Below are 16,177 nucleotides of genomic sequence, written 5' to 3' on the forward strand. Positions count from 1 at the left end.
GTGATAGTTACAGTATTATATAGCATCACTCAGAGTCAGTTTCATTGAGCAGGAAACATCTGAATAAAGATGTGAGGAGCTGTCAGAATTAAACATGTAAGACCTGGAGGAAAAGAGTCCCATGCACAGGACTCAGCTAAGGTAAAGTCCCTAAGGCAGAAGTGTGCTGCAGCTTTTCTGGAGACTGACAAAGATGCCATTGAGATGGGAGGGGAACTCCCATCTCTGTAGAAGGAAGTGAGCACAGAAAGGTATCGGGGAGCAAATTTTAGACCACAGTAAATATTTTACTCTCAGTTAAAGGAGAAAACATTGGCATATTTTTAAGCAGAGCAGACTGACATTTTAAAAGAATCATTCAAGGTACTTCCTTGGTGGTCCAATGGCTAAGACTCTGTGTTCAACCCCTGGTCAGGGAACTAGAGCTCCAGTGCCATAGCAAAGATCGAAGATCCTGCATGCCACAACTAAGACCTGGCACAGCCAAATAAGAAATATATATATATATTTTTAATGGATCATTCTAGGAAGGAGGAAGACCTGTTTAGGGGGCTGCCGTATTAACCAGGTGAGAGATGATGGTGGTTTGGACAAGGGTGATAGCAATGTAGTTGGTAGTAAAGAAACAGTGCTTACTGATCGAGTGGATGTAAGGTGTGGGAGTGAGAGAGTTCTCAGGACAGTGCCAAGGATTTTGGCTTGAGCAAGTGGTAGGCTAGAGTTTTCGTCAATTGAAATGGGCAAGTCTGCAAGTGGAGCAAGTTTGAAGTAGACGGAAGATTAGAAATTCTGTTTTGGACAAGTGAAATTTAAAATACCCACTAGACACCCAGGTGAAATCTTCAAGTAAGTCGAAAATGGATATTGGCAGAGACGTCTTGGAGGAATATGAATTTGGGGCTCATTTGTATAGTAGATGGTATTTTAAGCAGCAAGACCATATGAGATCACACAGTGAGTGAGTGTAAATGGAGAAGATTCTAGGACAAGGAGCACTGGGACACTCCAATATTAAAACATCACAGAGAAGAGGAAGAATCAGCAAGTAAGAGAAGTAACTACTGAGATAAGGGGAAAATTAAGAGCATGGTAACCTGGAAACCAGGCAAAGAAAGCCCAGAGAACTCATAAATTCATCAGAAAATGACATATTCCATTAGTCTTAATCTTTTCCTCCTCTTGGCCCTTGTTTAGCAGAGGTAACCCAAGGTTTATATTAATTAAAAAATGTGGTAGAAGGGAAATTCTTGGATTATTTCACAAGGCTGCCAATTTTCTCATAGAAAAAGTTATTAAATCTTTGCACAGAAGATTTCTACAGGCCACACAATCATTCTAGCTGAAGGATTATTTCGGCAAATCTAAACTTGCCAAGGAACAATGAAAATAAAAGATAAGTCATCTCAAAAAACTGTTGCTGCTGCTGCTAAGTCGCTTCAGTCTGTCCGACTCTGTGCGACCCCATAGAGGGCAGCCCACCAGGCTCCCCTGTCCCTGGGATTCTCCAGGTAAGAACACTGGAGTGGGTTGCCATTTCCTTCTCTAATGCATGAAAGTGAAAAGTGAAAGTGAAGTCTCTCAGTCGTGTCTGACTCTTAGCGACCCCATGGACTGCGGCCCACCAGGCTCCTCCATCCATGGGATTTTCCAGGCAAGAGTGCTGAAGTGGGGTGCCATTGCCTTCTCCGATCTCAAAAAAATAGATTTACACTTATAAACATCAAAATAAATGAAAATTATTTGAGCACAAATTTTCAATGATAGAATACAACTGAAAACAAAAAATTAAAAATATAGACTTTAGAGAATAAAGAAATGCTGTTTAAAGTCAACCACTTAGTATAATAGTTATTTTCTCATGGAAACACAATTATGTGTACACTGCTGAAATTGTTAAATGACAAATACATGGTTTCAGTTTCAAAGGAAAATAATATAGTATATATGACATCAAAGATTTGTAATGTGCAGCTTTGTTTTAAAACTGCTAATTTGGGCAGACACCTTTGAAACATAAAACTTCTGACTGCCTGGTTAACAACACTTCCATGTCTTCCTTGCTTTCTCTGTAAGACATAAACTTGATCTCCAAACATAGCTTTTCCCTAAGTAAATAGAAGAGCATGTCTCATCCATATGCTGCTGTTGCTGCTAAGTCGCTTCAGTCGTGTCTGACTCTGTGTGACCTCATAGACGGCAGCCCACCAGGCTCCGCCGCCCCTGGGATTCTCCAGGCAAGAACACCGGAGTGGGTTGCCATCTCCTTCTCCAATGCATGAAAGTGAAAAGGGAAAGTGAACTCATTCAGTCGTGTCCGACTCTTCGCGACCCCATGGACTGCAGCCTACCAGGCTCCTCATCCACATATGGGGCTCTGATTTCATAATGATAATTTAAAATGAGCCGGTGACTTAATAATGATGTAAAGAGCAAAATATTACATTACCCTTGGTCTAATATATTTTTTCTCATCTTAGTTTTAGAAGGAACACACATTACAAAAGCTGTGTTAAAGAAAGAAATTAAGAGCTAAACCTGGATATTGTCATAAAGGAAATATTTAGTAATCCTGTGATTTTATTTTTAAGGAAGCTTTTTTCCTATTTTTTTAAAACATTGGAAAGAACCCTGTAAGCAACAATTAATTGTCGGTTATTTTAAAAAAGTAGTCTAGAAAGTAAGTGACTTGGATTCATTCCTCTGTGATATCACTGTCATTTTATTTACTTTTTAGATATGTTAAACAAAAATGTTAATAACATATGGTACAAAGTTCTAAAAGAACAAAAATGCACAGAGGAAAACAAATCTCCCTCCAATCCCTATCCACAGTTACCTAGTTGCCTTCCACAAATGCAATCAGAATAATCCATTTATTTGAATATTCCCAGAGAAATTCTATGCATCTTCAAGCATATATGGGCTTCCCTTGTAGCTAAGTTGGTAAAGAATTTGCCTGCAATGCAGGAGACCTGGGTTCGATTCCTGGGTTGGGAAGATCCCTTGGAGAAGGAAATGGCAACCCACTCCAGTATTCTTGCCTGGAGAATCCCACGGACAGAGGAGCCTGGCGGGCTACTGTTCATGTGGTCACAAGAGTCGGACACAACTTAGCAACAACAGACTAGACTAGACAAGACAAGCATATATACATGTAGTTCCATGTAAAATCACACACCAAGTGTACTGTACCAGACATCACTGCTTTTAAATTGCAGGTTGTGACCAATTAGTTGGTTATGAAATAAATTTACTGGATTACAAACTAATGTTAGAAAGACATCAAATAAGATAGAAAATTTCAGAGTGCATTTTTTATAGTAAGGGTAGATACTATCTTGCGAAATTTTTTTCTAGTTTTTTTTGTTTGTTTGTTTAGAGCTTCATTGAGAACTGGGTCACAATGTAAACTGTATTTCTTACTCTGGGTCACAGACAAAAAGGTCACTTCTATACACAATGATTCAAACTCAGTGAATTTTGTTTAGAAATGTATATTGAAGATTGTTCTACTTCAATATATAGTTGTGTCATTGTTTGGTTAGATTTATTTAAAAAGTTTCAGACATCCATGAAGTGAAGTTGCTCAGTTGTGTCTGACTCTTTGCGATCCCATGGACTGTAGTCTTGGAGAAGGCACTGGTACCCTGCTCCAGTACTCTTGCCTGGAAAATCCCATGGACAGAGGAGCCTGGTAGGCTGCAGTCCATGGGGTCGCCAAGAGTTGGACATGACTGAGCGACTTCACTTTCACTTTTCACTTTCATGCACTGGAGAAGGAAATGGCACCCCACTCCAGTGTTCTTGCCTGGAGAATCCCAGGGACGGGGGAGCCTGGTGGGCTGCCCTCAATAGGGTCGCACAGAGTCGGACACGACTGAAGCGACTTAGTAGTAGCAGTAGGACTGTAGTCTACCAGGGTTCTCTGTCCATGGGATTTTCCAGGCAAGAGTACTGGAGTGGGTTGCCATTTCCTTCTCCAGGGGATCCTCCTGACCCAGGGATCAGGCAGGACGCTTTACCCTCTGAGCCACCAGGGAAGCCCCAGACATCCATAAAAGTGGATAAAGAGCAATGCTATAAACACTCATGTACCCCCTACAACATAGTTTAAGAAATAAAATATTATACATAGAAAAATATGCAAATTTATTACATATATTTACCTAAATATAAAGTCAATAAATATATGACCCCACATAAATATAGGCTCAATGGAGTTGAAACTCCCCTGTACAATTCTCCCTAAGACATTCCGCTTCTCCTTCTACTGTGTATATTCATTCTTTGTAAGGCTGCAGAATATCCACTCTGCATGACTCTACCATAAATTATAGTTGCTTCCCTGGTGGTTCAGTGGGTAAAGAGTCTGTCTGCAATGCAGGAGAGCTGTGTTTGATCCCTGGGTTGGGAAGATCACCAGGAGAAGGAAATGGCAACCCACTCCAGTGCTCTTGCCTGGAGAATTCCATGGATAGAGAAACCTGGCGGGCTACAGTCCATGGGGTCACTAAGAGTTGGACACGACTGAGTGACTAACAACACACACACCATAAATTATACAAGTATAATTTATACTATCGATGAACATTTTGATTGACAACCCCTATTTTTTGATAGTTCAAACAATGCTATTATGAACATCCGCACATATATCACTACATACCCATTGAATATAGGATAAATTTGAAGAAGTGCAAATGCTAAGTAAAAAGGAGGTAGAGTTTTTGATAGACATTGCCAAATTTTCTTTCATAGAGACTGTATCTATTTATAATCCTATCAGTTTAGTTTGACCCTTTGTGACCTCATGGACTGCAGCACGTCAGGCTTCCCTGTCCATCACCAGCTCCCAGAGCTTGCTTAAACTCATGTCTATTGAGTCAGTGATGCCATCCAACTATCTCATCCTCTACTGTCCCCTTCTCTTCCTGCTTTCAATCTTTCCCAGCATCAGGGTCTTTTCTAATGAGTCAGTTCCTTGTATAAGGTAGCCAAAGTATTGTAGCTTCAGTTTCAGCATCAGTACTTCCAAAGAATATTTAGGATTGATTTCCTTTAGGATAGACTAGTTGGATCTCCTTGCAGTCCAAGGGACTCTCAAGAGTCTTCTCCAACACCACAGTTCAAAAGCATCAATCCTTCGGCATTCACCCTTCTTTATGGTCCAACTCTCACATCCATACATGACCACTGGAAAAGCCATAGCTTTGATGATACAGACCTCTGTCAGCAAAAATGATGTCCCTGATTTTTAATATGCTGTCTAGGTTGGTGATAGTTTTTCTTCCAAGGAGCCAGTGTCTTTTAATTTCATGGATGCAGTCACCATCTGAAGTGATTTTGGATTCCAAGAAAATAAAGTCTGTCACTGTTTCCATTGTTTCCCCATCTATTATTAGCCATGAAGTGATGGACCAGATGCCATGAGCTTCATTTTTGGAATGCTGAGGTTTAGCCAGCTTTTTCACTCTCCTCTTTCATTTTCATCAAGAGGCTTTTTAATTCCTCTCTGCTTTCTGCCATAAGGGTAGAATCATCTGCATATCTGAGTTTATTGATATTTCTCCCAGAAATCTTGATTTCAGCCTGTGCTTCATTCAGCCCTGCGTTTCTCATGATGTACTCTGCATATAAGTTAAATAAGCAGGGTGAAAATATACAGCCTTGACGTACTCCTTTCCCAATTTGGAGCCAGTCCCTTGTTCCATGTCCAGTTCTAACTGTTGTTCTTGACCTGCATTTAGATTTCTCAGGAGGCAGGTAAGGTGGTCTGGTATTCCTATCTCTAGAAGAATTTTCCACAGTTTGTTGTGATCCACACTGTCAAAGGCTTTAGTATAACCAATGAAGCAGAAATAGATGTTTTTCTGGAATTCTCTGTTTTTCCAGAAGCATTTCCAGGCTTCCTTTCCCATTCTAATACTTTGTTCACATACTAGAACATTATTTTAATTAAAATGAACTTAAATGTCCGGCAAATTTATTATCTCTTTTTTTTCAAATATTTTCATCTTGTTCTTGCAAATTTGTATTTTTTTTTTCCATTTGAACATTAGACCTAGTAAGTCATATTTTTTACATGGTCAACTGATACTGTTTTGGGAGGCATATTAAAATTACAGATTAATTAAAGGAGAGTTTTATGACAGTGACATCATCTACAAACAGGCTAAGCCTTTCAATTTATTTATATTTTCTTCTGTATTCCAAACTAGTATTGTTTTTTGTGTATGTATGTGTATGTGTGTAAATACATGTGTGTTTGAGTGTGTCTTGCTCTTTTTGCTAGTTTATTCCTAGGCATTTTAATTGTCATTCTTGTTTCTGTAATTTATTCAACTATATTTTCTAATTGATTGTGTTTTTTAAGGAAAGAAAACTATTAAATTGGTGTCATAATGTTGTACCAAATCAGTTTCCTGAATTCTTCTCAATTGTATTGATTTGTTTGGTTTTCTAAGATTTTTAGATATACAAATATATAACTTACAAATAATAATATAAACTCATTGCTTCTAATTTTATTCCTCTTAGTTCAGTCTTTCTTCTCATGGTTACAGCTGCTACCTTCATAAAAACTTTCAACTAACTGGTGAAAGTAGACATCTTGTTGTGTTCTTGATTTTAATAAATCTTTCTAGTGCTTTGTCATTTGGAGTAAAAGTGGATTTTTTAATTTTACATAATAAATTATATATATTATATATATAAGTTAAGAGTCTCTATTCAAAATTATAGAGCAGTAATATTGTATACAGAAACCCAAGTAAGACAGTAGGTGTTGTGAGAGGCATCAGAGGGCAGACATACAAACCATAATCACAGAAAACTAGTCAATCTAATCACACTAGGACCACAGCCTTGTCTAACTCAATGAAACTAAGCCATGCCCATGGGGCAACCCAAGACGGGCGGGTCATGGTGGAGAGGTCTGAAAGAATGTGGTCCACTGGAGAAGGGAATGGAAAACCACTTCAGTATTCTTGCCTTGAGAACCCCATGAACAGTATGAAAAGGCAAATGATAGGATACTGAAAGAGGAACTCCCCAGGTCAGTAGGTGCCCAATATGCTACTGGAGATCAGTGGAGAAATAACTCCAGAAAGAATGAAGGGATGGAGCCAAAGCGAAAACAATACCCAGCTGTGGATGTGACTGGTGATAGAAGCAAGGTCCGATGCTTCAAAGAGCAATTTTGCATCGGAACCTGGAATGTCAGGTCCATGAATCAAGGCAAATTGGAAGTGGTCAAAAAGGAGATGGCAAGAGTGAACGTCGAAATTATAGGAATCAGCGAACTAAAATGGACTGGAATGGGTGAATTTAACTCAGATGACCATTATATCTACTAATGTGGGCAGGAATCCCTTAGAAGAAATGGAGTAGCCATCATGGTCAACAAAAGAATCTGAAATGCAGTACTTGGATGCAAACTCAAAAACAACAGAACGATCTCTGTTCATTTCCAAGGGAAACCATTCAATATCACAGTAATCCAAGTCTATGCCCCAACCAGTAATGCTGAAGAAGCTGAAGTTGAACAGTTCTATGAAGACCTACAAGACCTTTTAGAACTAACACCCAAAAAAGATGTCCTTTTCACTATAGGGGACTGGAATGCAAAAGTAGGAAGTCAAGAAACACTTGGAGTAACAGGAAAATTTGGCCTTGGAATACAGAATGAAGCAGGGCAAAGGCTAATAGAGTTTTGCCAAGAGAACACACTGGTCATAGCAAACACCCTCTTCCAACAACACAAGAGAAGACTCTACACATGGACATCATCAGATGGTCAACACCAAAATCAGACTGGTATAGTCTTTGCAGCCAAAGATGGAGAAGCTCTATGCAGTCAGCAAAAACAAGACTGTGAGCTGACTGCGGCTCAGATCATGAACTCCTTATTGCCAAATTCAGACTTACATGGAAGAAAGTAGGGAAAACCACTAAACCATTCAGGTATGACCTAAATCAAATCCCTTATGATTATACAGTGAAAGTGAGAAATAGATTTACGCGACTAGATCTGATAGAAAGAGTGCCTGATGAATTATGGACGGAGGTGCATGACATTGTACGGGAGACAGGGATCAAGACTATCCCCATGGGAAAAAAAATGCAAAAAAGCAAAATGGCTCTCTGGGGAGGCCTGTGAAGAGAAGAGAAGTGAAAAGCAAAGGAGAAGAAGAAAGATATAAGCATCTGAATGCAGAGTTCCAAAGAACAGCAAGGAGAGATAAGAAAGCCTTCCTCAGTGATCAATGCAAAGAAATAGAGGAAAACAACAGAATGGGGAAGACTAGAGACCTCTTTAAGAAAATTAGAGATACCAAGGAACATTTCATGCAAAGATGAGCTCGATAAAGGGCAGAAATGGTTTGGACCTAACAGAAGCAGAAGATATTAAGAAGAGGTGGCAAGAACACACAGAAGAACTGAACAAAAAAGATCTTCACGACCCAGATAATCATGATGGTGTGATCACTCACCTAGAGCCAGATATCCTGGAATGTGAAGTCAAGTGGGACTTAGAAAGCATCACTACGAACAAAGCTAGTGGAGGTGATGGAATTCCAGTTGAGCTATTTCAAATCCTGAAAGATGATGCTGTGAAAGTGCTGCACTCAATATGCCACCAAATTTGGAAACCTCAGCAGTGGCCACAGGACTGGAAAAGGTCAGTTTTCATTCCAATCACAAATAAAGGCAATGCCAAAGAATGTTCAAACTACCACACAATGGTACTCATCTCACATGCTAGTAAAGTAATGCTCAAAATTCTCCAAGCCACGCTTCAGCAATACGTGAACTATGAATTTCCAGATGTTCAAGTTGGTTTTAGAAAAGGCAGAGGAACCAGAGATCAAATTGCCAACATCTGCTGGATCATGGAAAAAGGAAGAGAGTTCCAGAAAAACATCTCTTTCTGCTTTATTGACTATCCCAAAGGCTTTGACTGTGTGGATCACAATAAACTGTGGAGAATTCTGAAAGAGATGGGAATACCACACCACCTGACCTGCCTCTTGAGAAACATATATGCAGGTTAGGAAGCAACAGTTAGAACTGGACATGGAACAAAAGACTGGTTCCAAATAGGAAAAGGAGTATGTCAAGGCTGTATGTTGTTACCCTGCTTATTTAACTTATATGCAGATTACATCATGAGAAATGCTGGGCTGGAGGAAGCACAAACTGGAATCAAGATTGCCAGGAGAAATATCAATAACCTCTGATATGCAGATGACACCACCCTTATGGCAGAAAGTGAAGAGGAACTAAAAAGCCTCTTGATGAAAATGAAAGAGGAGAGTGAAAAAGTTGGCTTAAAGTTCAACATTCAGAAAACTAAGATCATGGTATCTGGTCCCATCACTTCATGGGAAATAGATGGGGAAACAGTGGAAACAGTGTCAGACTTTATTTTGGGGGGCTCCAAAATCACTGCAGATGGTGACTGCAGCCATGAAATTAAAAGTTGCTTATTCCTTGCAAGGAAAGTTATGACCAACCTAGATAGCATATTAAAAAGGAGAGACATTACTTTGCTAACAAAAGTCTGTCTAGTCAAGGCTATGGTTTTTCCAGTGGTCATGTATGGATGTGAAAGTTGGACTATAAAGAAAGCTGAGCGCTGAAGGATTGATGCTTTTGAACTGTGGTGTTGGAGAATACTCTTGTGAGTCCCTTGGACTACAAGGAGATCCAACCAGTCCATTCTAAAGGAGATCAGGTCTGGGTGTTCTCTGGAAGGACTGATGCTAAAGCTGAAACTACAATACTTTGGCCATCTCATGCAAAGAGTTGACTCATTGGAAAAGGCCCTGATGCTGGGATGGATTGGGGGCAGGGGGAGAAGGGGACGACAGAGGATGAGATGGCTGGATTGCATCACCGACTGACTGGTCATGAGTTGCCTATATTTCTCTATTCATATGATGAGCTAGAGTAACAAAATTCTTGATATTGAACTCTCCTTGCATTCCCCAGTAAGAACTGCACTTAGTTGTAATGTATTATTCTTTTACTATATTGCTGGACCTTGTTTGCCAGTATTTTACCTCAGAATTTTGTATCAGAATTCATAACTACAATTCGTTTGTAGATTTACTTTGTGATTTCTTTTTCTGCTTTAGATCTCATTGTTTTTCTTGCTTTCAAAAAATTAAAAGAAGATTTGGAAGAGTTCCCTTTTGTTATGCTCTGAAGACATTTAAGTCTCATTGGAATGATATATGTGTTTCTTAAAGTTTTGGCAGATTTTGTCTGTTTCTGCTACTTTCTTTGGTTTGGGTGGTTCTTTGAAAATTTTATTTCTATAATATAAATTAGAAAAGTTAGGTTTTCTCTTTTCTCAGGCCATTTTTGCCATTTATATTTGTTCTATAAGATCATTTATTCCACTCAGGATTTCAAGTATATCTTAAAAGAGGTACACAAAGTAGTCTCTTATGAATCATTTAATTTCCTCTTTATAGTTATTTTGACATGCTTATTTCTTATCTTCTTTTATTTTCTGCACTGTCTTATCTATTTTATTGCTCCCCACCCCAGAATTGGCTCTTAGATTTATTTGTTAGTTCCAGATTTTTTTATGATACATATTTTCACTTTTTATGATACATATTTTCAAGTCAGTTCAATTAACAAATGAGGAAATGCCATTAAAAAGATGAAAAAAGGTTTAATTTCAGAATCAATAAATGACATGTAATTTTAAACATATAGTTATTACTGTTTTAAAATTTCATTGAAAAATTAGCAAAAATCTTTTAAAGTAAATTATCTAGCACTAGTGAGGAAATGGTCACTCATGCTTTGCTAAATGGGATAATATAAATTCAGAAATACTTTGTTAATATCTCTCTTGAGTCTTAATATAAACATTCTTGAGTCCTGTAATTTTATTTGTAAATGTCTACTATAAGGAAGAAATCAGAAAAACACCAACATTTGAACCAGAAAGATGCCAATTGTATTAACAGCATTTTTATACTAGTTAGCCAAAGCAATCTTGAGAAAGAAGAATGGAACTGGAGGAATCAACCTGCCTGACTTCAGGCTCTACTACAAAGCCACAGTCATCAAGACAGCATGGTACTGGCACAAAGACAGAAATATGATCAATGGAACAAAATAGAAAGCCTAGAGATAAATCCATATCTTTGACAAAGGAGGCAAGAATATACAATAGATTAAAGACAATCTCTTTAACAAGTGGTGCTAGGAAAACTGGTCAACCACTTGTAAAAGAATGAAACTAGATCACTTTCTAACACCATACACAAAAATAAACTCAAAATGGATTAAAGATCTAAACGTAAGACCAGAAACTATAAAACTCCTAGAGGAGAACATAGGCAAAACACTCTCCAACATACATCACAGCAGGATCCTCTATGCCCCACCTCCCAGAATCCTGGAAATAAGAGCAAAAATAAACAAATGGGATCTAATTAAAATTAAAAGCTTCTGCACAACAAAGGAAACTATAAGCAACGGGAGAAAATAATAGCAAATGAAGCAACTGAAAAACAACTAATCTCAAAAATATACAAGCAACTCCTACAGCTCAATTCCAGAAACATAAAAAACACATGAAAAGATGCTCCACATCACTCATTATCAGAGAAATGCAAATCAAAACCACAATGAGGTGCCATTCCACACCAGTCAGAATGGCTGCGATCCAAAAGTCTATAAGCAATAAATGCTGGAGAGGGTGTGGAGAAAAGGGAACCCTCCTACACTGTTGGTGGGAATGCAAACTAGTACAGCCACTCTGGAGAATCGTGTGGAGATTCCTTAAAAAACTGGAAATAGAACTGCCATATGACCCAGCGATCCCACTGCTGGCCATACACACCGAGGAAACCAGAATTGAAAGAGACATGTGTACCCCAATGTTCATCGCAGCACTGTTTATAATAGCCAGGACATGGAAGCAACCTAGATGTCCATCAGCAGATGAATGGATAAGAAAGCAGTGGTACATATACACAATGGAGTATTACTCAGCCAGTAAAAAGAATACATTTGAGTCAGTTCTAATGAGGTGGATGAAACTGGAGCCTATTATACAGAGTGAAGTAAGCCAGAAAGAAAAACACCAATACAGTATACTAACGCATATGTATGGAATTTAGAAAGATGGTAACAATAACCCTGTATGCGAGACAGCAAAAGAGACACAGATGTATAGAACAGTCTTTTGGACTCCGTGGGAGAGGGAGAGGGTGGGATGATTTGGGAGAATGGCATTGAAACATGTATAATATCATATGTGAAACGAATTGCCAGTCTAGGTTCGATGCAGGATACAGGATGCTTGGGGCTGGTGCACTGGGATGACCCAGAGGGATGGTAGGGGCAGGGAGGTGGGAGGAGGGTTCAGGATTGGGAACCCGTGTACACCCGTGGCGGATTCCTGTTGATGTATGGCAAAACCAATACAGTATTGTAAAGTAAAATAAAGTAAAATTTTTTAAAAAAGGTATAGTTACGATATGTTACATCTTTACTAATATATTTAAAATACTATTTAATTAAGACTTGGTAACATGGAACATGCCTGTTTTAATTCAACTGAAATAACAAGTTGCATGGATCATTGTGAAGCAGGAGTTCCCAACCTGTGGGATCTAATCTCTGATGACCTGAGGTGGAGCTGATGTAATAATTAGAGAAATAAAGTGAAAGTGAAATTCGCTCAATCACGTCTGACTCTTTGCAACCCCATGCACTATACAGTCCATGGAATTTTCCAGGCCATAATACTGGAGTGGGTAGCCTTTCCCTTCTCCAGGGGATTTTCCCACCTCAGGGATCGAACCCAGGTCTCTTGCATTGCAGGCGGATCCTTTACCAGCTGAGTCACAATAGAAATAAAGTGCACAATAATTGTAATGCATTTGAATCATCCCCGAATCAACTTCCTTCCCCTAACCCTGTCCTTGGAAAAATTATCTTCCAAGAAACTAGTTCCTAGTGCCAAAAAGGTTAAGGATCACTGTTATAAAGGAACATGAGGAACTGTAAGCACATTAACTCGTTTTGGATTTTCTGTTTGTATCTATCTATCATCTCCATACACTTCCATAAGCTATAAAATATAGATGGTTGAATTTGATCACTTAAAAATATAAAGCTCTATATCTACAAATACAAATATATCATAGGAACCTATTTCAAAAGGCAAATAACAAACTAGGAAAAATGCATGTGTTCAAAGTTTTTTTCTTTTACCCTTTATATATAAAAAGTTCTTGAAAATTAATTAGTATGAAAATCTGTATTACATATAGAATGGATAAACAACAAGGTTCTACCGTATAACACAAAGAACACTATTCAATATCTTGGGACAAACCATAATGGAAAAGAATGCAAAAAAAGAATGTATGTATGTATGTGGTGGCTCAGATGGTACAGAATCTGCCTGCATTGCAGGAGACCTGGGTCTGATCCCTGGCTTGGGAAGATCCCCTGGAGGAAGGCATGGCAACCCACTCCAGTATTCTTGTCTGGAGAATCCTCATGGACAGAGAGCCTGGCGGGCTACAGTCCATGGGGTCACAAAGAGTTGGACACGACTGAGCAACTAAGCAAATCTGTGTATAACTGAGTCATTTTAGTGTAGCATTGTAAATCAACTGTACTTCAATTAAAAATTAATTAAAAATGAAATATAAAAATATGAATAGAAAAAATGGGTAAAGGATATCAACAGACAGTTTAGAAAAAATGTATATGGTCTATTAACATACAAAATGATGCTCAAGTTTACTCATAGTTAAATCGCAAAATAACAGCACAAAATACCACACTTCATGTAGCAGATTGGGATATTTCATTCATTGCCAGTGTTGATAATGATACAGGAGAACACATGCATTGGTAGTGCTATATATAGCACTAGTAGGAAGAAAAATTGGTTTTGTAAAGGGGAATTTTGTATTATCTATAGAAATTGCTAAATGTACATATGCTTGGACCATCACTTCTAAGAAATTATCTAACAGGTGTGCAAAAACATGTGTGCAAGGATGTTAAGTACAGCATTGTTTTTAATATTAAAGCACTGGAAACTCAGATTTCCACAAACATAAGTCTAACTAAATAAAAAATGATACATAGAGAAGCAGAATACTATACAGCTATTAAAAAGAATAAGGCAGATCTATACTACAAACATGGGAAAATATCCATGATATAATCTTTAGTAGGAAAAAAGTTATTGTTTTTTTATATTATGTTATCCCATTTGTACATTTGGGAGGAATTATACATAATATACTGTTAACACTGTTACCTCTCAAGAATGTCTTGATAATTTCTTGTCTTGCTGATACAATTGGAAGTCCTATCTATGTATTTCCCAAAGTTACAATATTACCTCAAAGACTTATATGCCAGTTGATAATTTTTATTTTCTTGCATGTGGAGATTGGAATATTTGTAATCCTGTGACTTCCATATTTTATATAGAAGCATAAAGAAGGATTTTTCACTTTAAACATGTTTTTACTGTTTTAATTTTTAAACATCAGTTGCTATCACTTTAATACTAAAAATAGTGGTTAAAATTACCTACTGAAAAGGAAAATATGAGCTTGTTATATCTAATTTTATTATGACTTGAAATTTCAGTATCATTAAATCTGTTCTCAATTGTAAGAGTATCACAGTCATCCCAGAAGTGTCTCACCCACAGATCAAGTAATCCCAATGACTTACAGTCTTCCTGATCATGTAATGTTTTCAAAGGAGCCATTACAAAGTCAACTGCACTGTCTTATACATCTCTAATGGGTCCAACAGAGCCATTAGGATGTCAGTTATATGGCAGGGCTTCTGTCGAAGCTATTACCAAGTCATTGCATTGTTTCACACACTTCCTTCAACATTCAGATGGTTCCTGGGGAACTGTTTACATTGCTGCGGAAGTGTCCTGTATAACTTGCACTAGCAGGGGAAAACAAAAAAGCAAAAGGAAGAAATGTAAAATAAACAAATTCCTTCCATTAATTGCACATGAATGGCCCCACATGGTCAAACATCAGAAGGAATAACTCCTTATTTTGGCATAAACTATTATATGTCATTCAAGAAACTCAGGTGTTAGGTTAGCTATTTTTTCACCACTCCTGCTGTTCTGATGGAGCAACTCAGGTTCTGAGAATGACAAATGCATGGCTATGATGGTATGGTGTTTATTGGTAGCACATGGTATATTACCAGGTTTCTGCTGTATGCACTGAGAAGCAATGGGGAGTAGTAGTAATGGATTTTTTGGCTATCATGGGATTGTATCAGATAATCTGCTACCTGTAAAGTTCCAAGCAGTGCATAGGGAGCTCGGCTGCCCAACAATCATGGAAATCAACAAGGCCTCTGAGTAGTTGAAATCCCAGCTCTATCTTAAGGGGCTATTCCAATAACAGTAGGAAATACAATACTACGGATTTAACCGTCAGCCAGGTCTGAAGAGCTTCACTGAATTTCCTCTCAGTCACCTCTACTTAGCAGAACAAGACTGTTGGCTATTAAAATGAATCGCCAGTCTAGGTTTGATGCAGGATACAGGATGCTTAGGGCTGGTGCACTGGGATGACCCAGAGAGATGGTATGGGGAGGAAGGTGGGAAGGGTTTCAGGATTGGGAACACGTGTACACCCATGGCGGATTCCTGTTGATGTATGGAAAAACCAATACAGTATTGTAAAGTAAAATAAAGTAAAAATAAAAAATGATATATGGGCTTCCCTGGTGGCTCAGATGGTAAAGAATCTGCCTGCAATGCGAGAGACCTGGGTTTGATCCCTGGGTTAGGAAGATCCCCTGGAGAAGGAAATGGCGACCCATTCCAGTATTTTTGCATGGAGAATTCCATGGACAGAGGAACGTGGTGGGCTACAGTCTGTGGGGTCACAAAGAGTCAGACAGGACTGAGCAACTAACACTTTCACCTTCACTTTCAAAATGATATATTATTTAAGGTAAGAAAAGTGCAAGGAAATGAGAAAGTAGGCTGAGTTCTGCTAGACTAGAGTTTCCTGGGATACCAGATGTTTCAGAAGCCACAGCCTGGTAAATTCTTGATAAAAGAGACTTCACCCTGGAGCATCTACCCCACAATACATGCATAATAAATTCTTGTTGTGTAACAAATAAC

At 38.4% G+C, this 16,177-nt stretch overlaps 1 protein-coding gene across 1 annotated transcript in view; it reads right to left on the reverse strand.

Annotated features, from left to right (window-relative positions):
• TENM1 (teneurin transmembrane protein 1) overlaps positions 1-16,177 on the reverse strand; it is a 986,510-nt gene that overhangs the window by 616,878 nt on the left and 353,455 nt on the right. The window lies entirely within an intron of this gene.

Source organism: Capra hircus, assembly GCF_001704415.2.
Source record: "Capra hircus breed San Clemente chromosome X unlocalized genomic scaffold, ASM170441v1, whole genome shotgun sequence".
Taxonomy (NCBI): Eukaryota; Metazoa; Chordata; class Mammalia; order Artiodactyla; family Bovidae; genus Capra; species Capra hircus.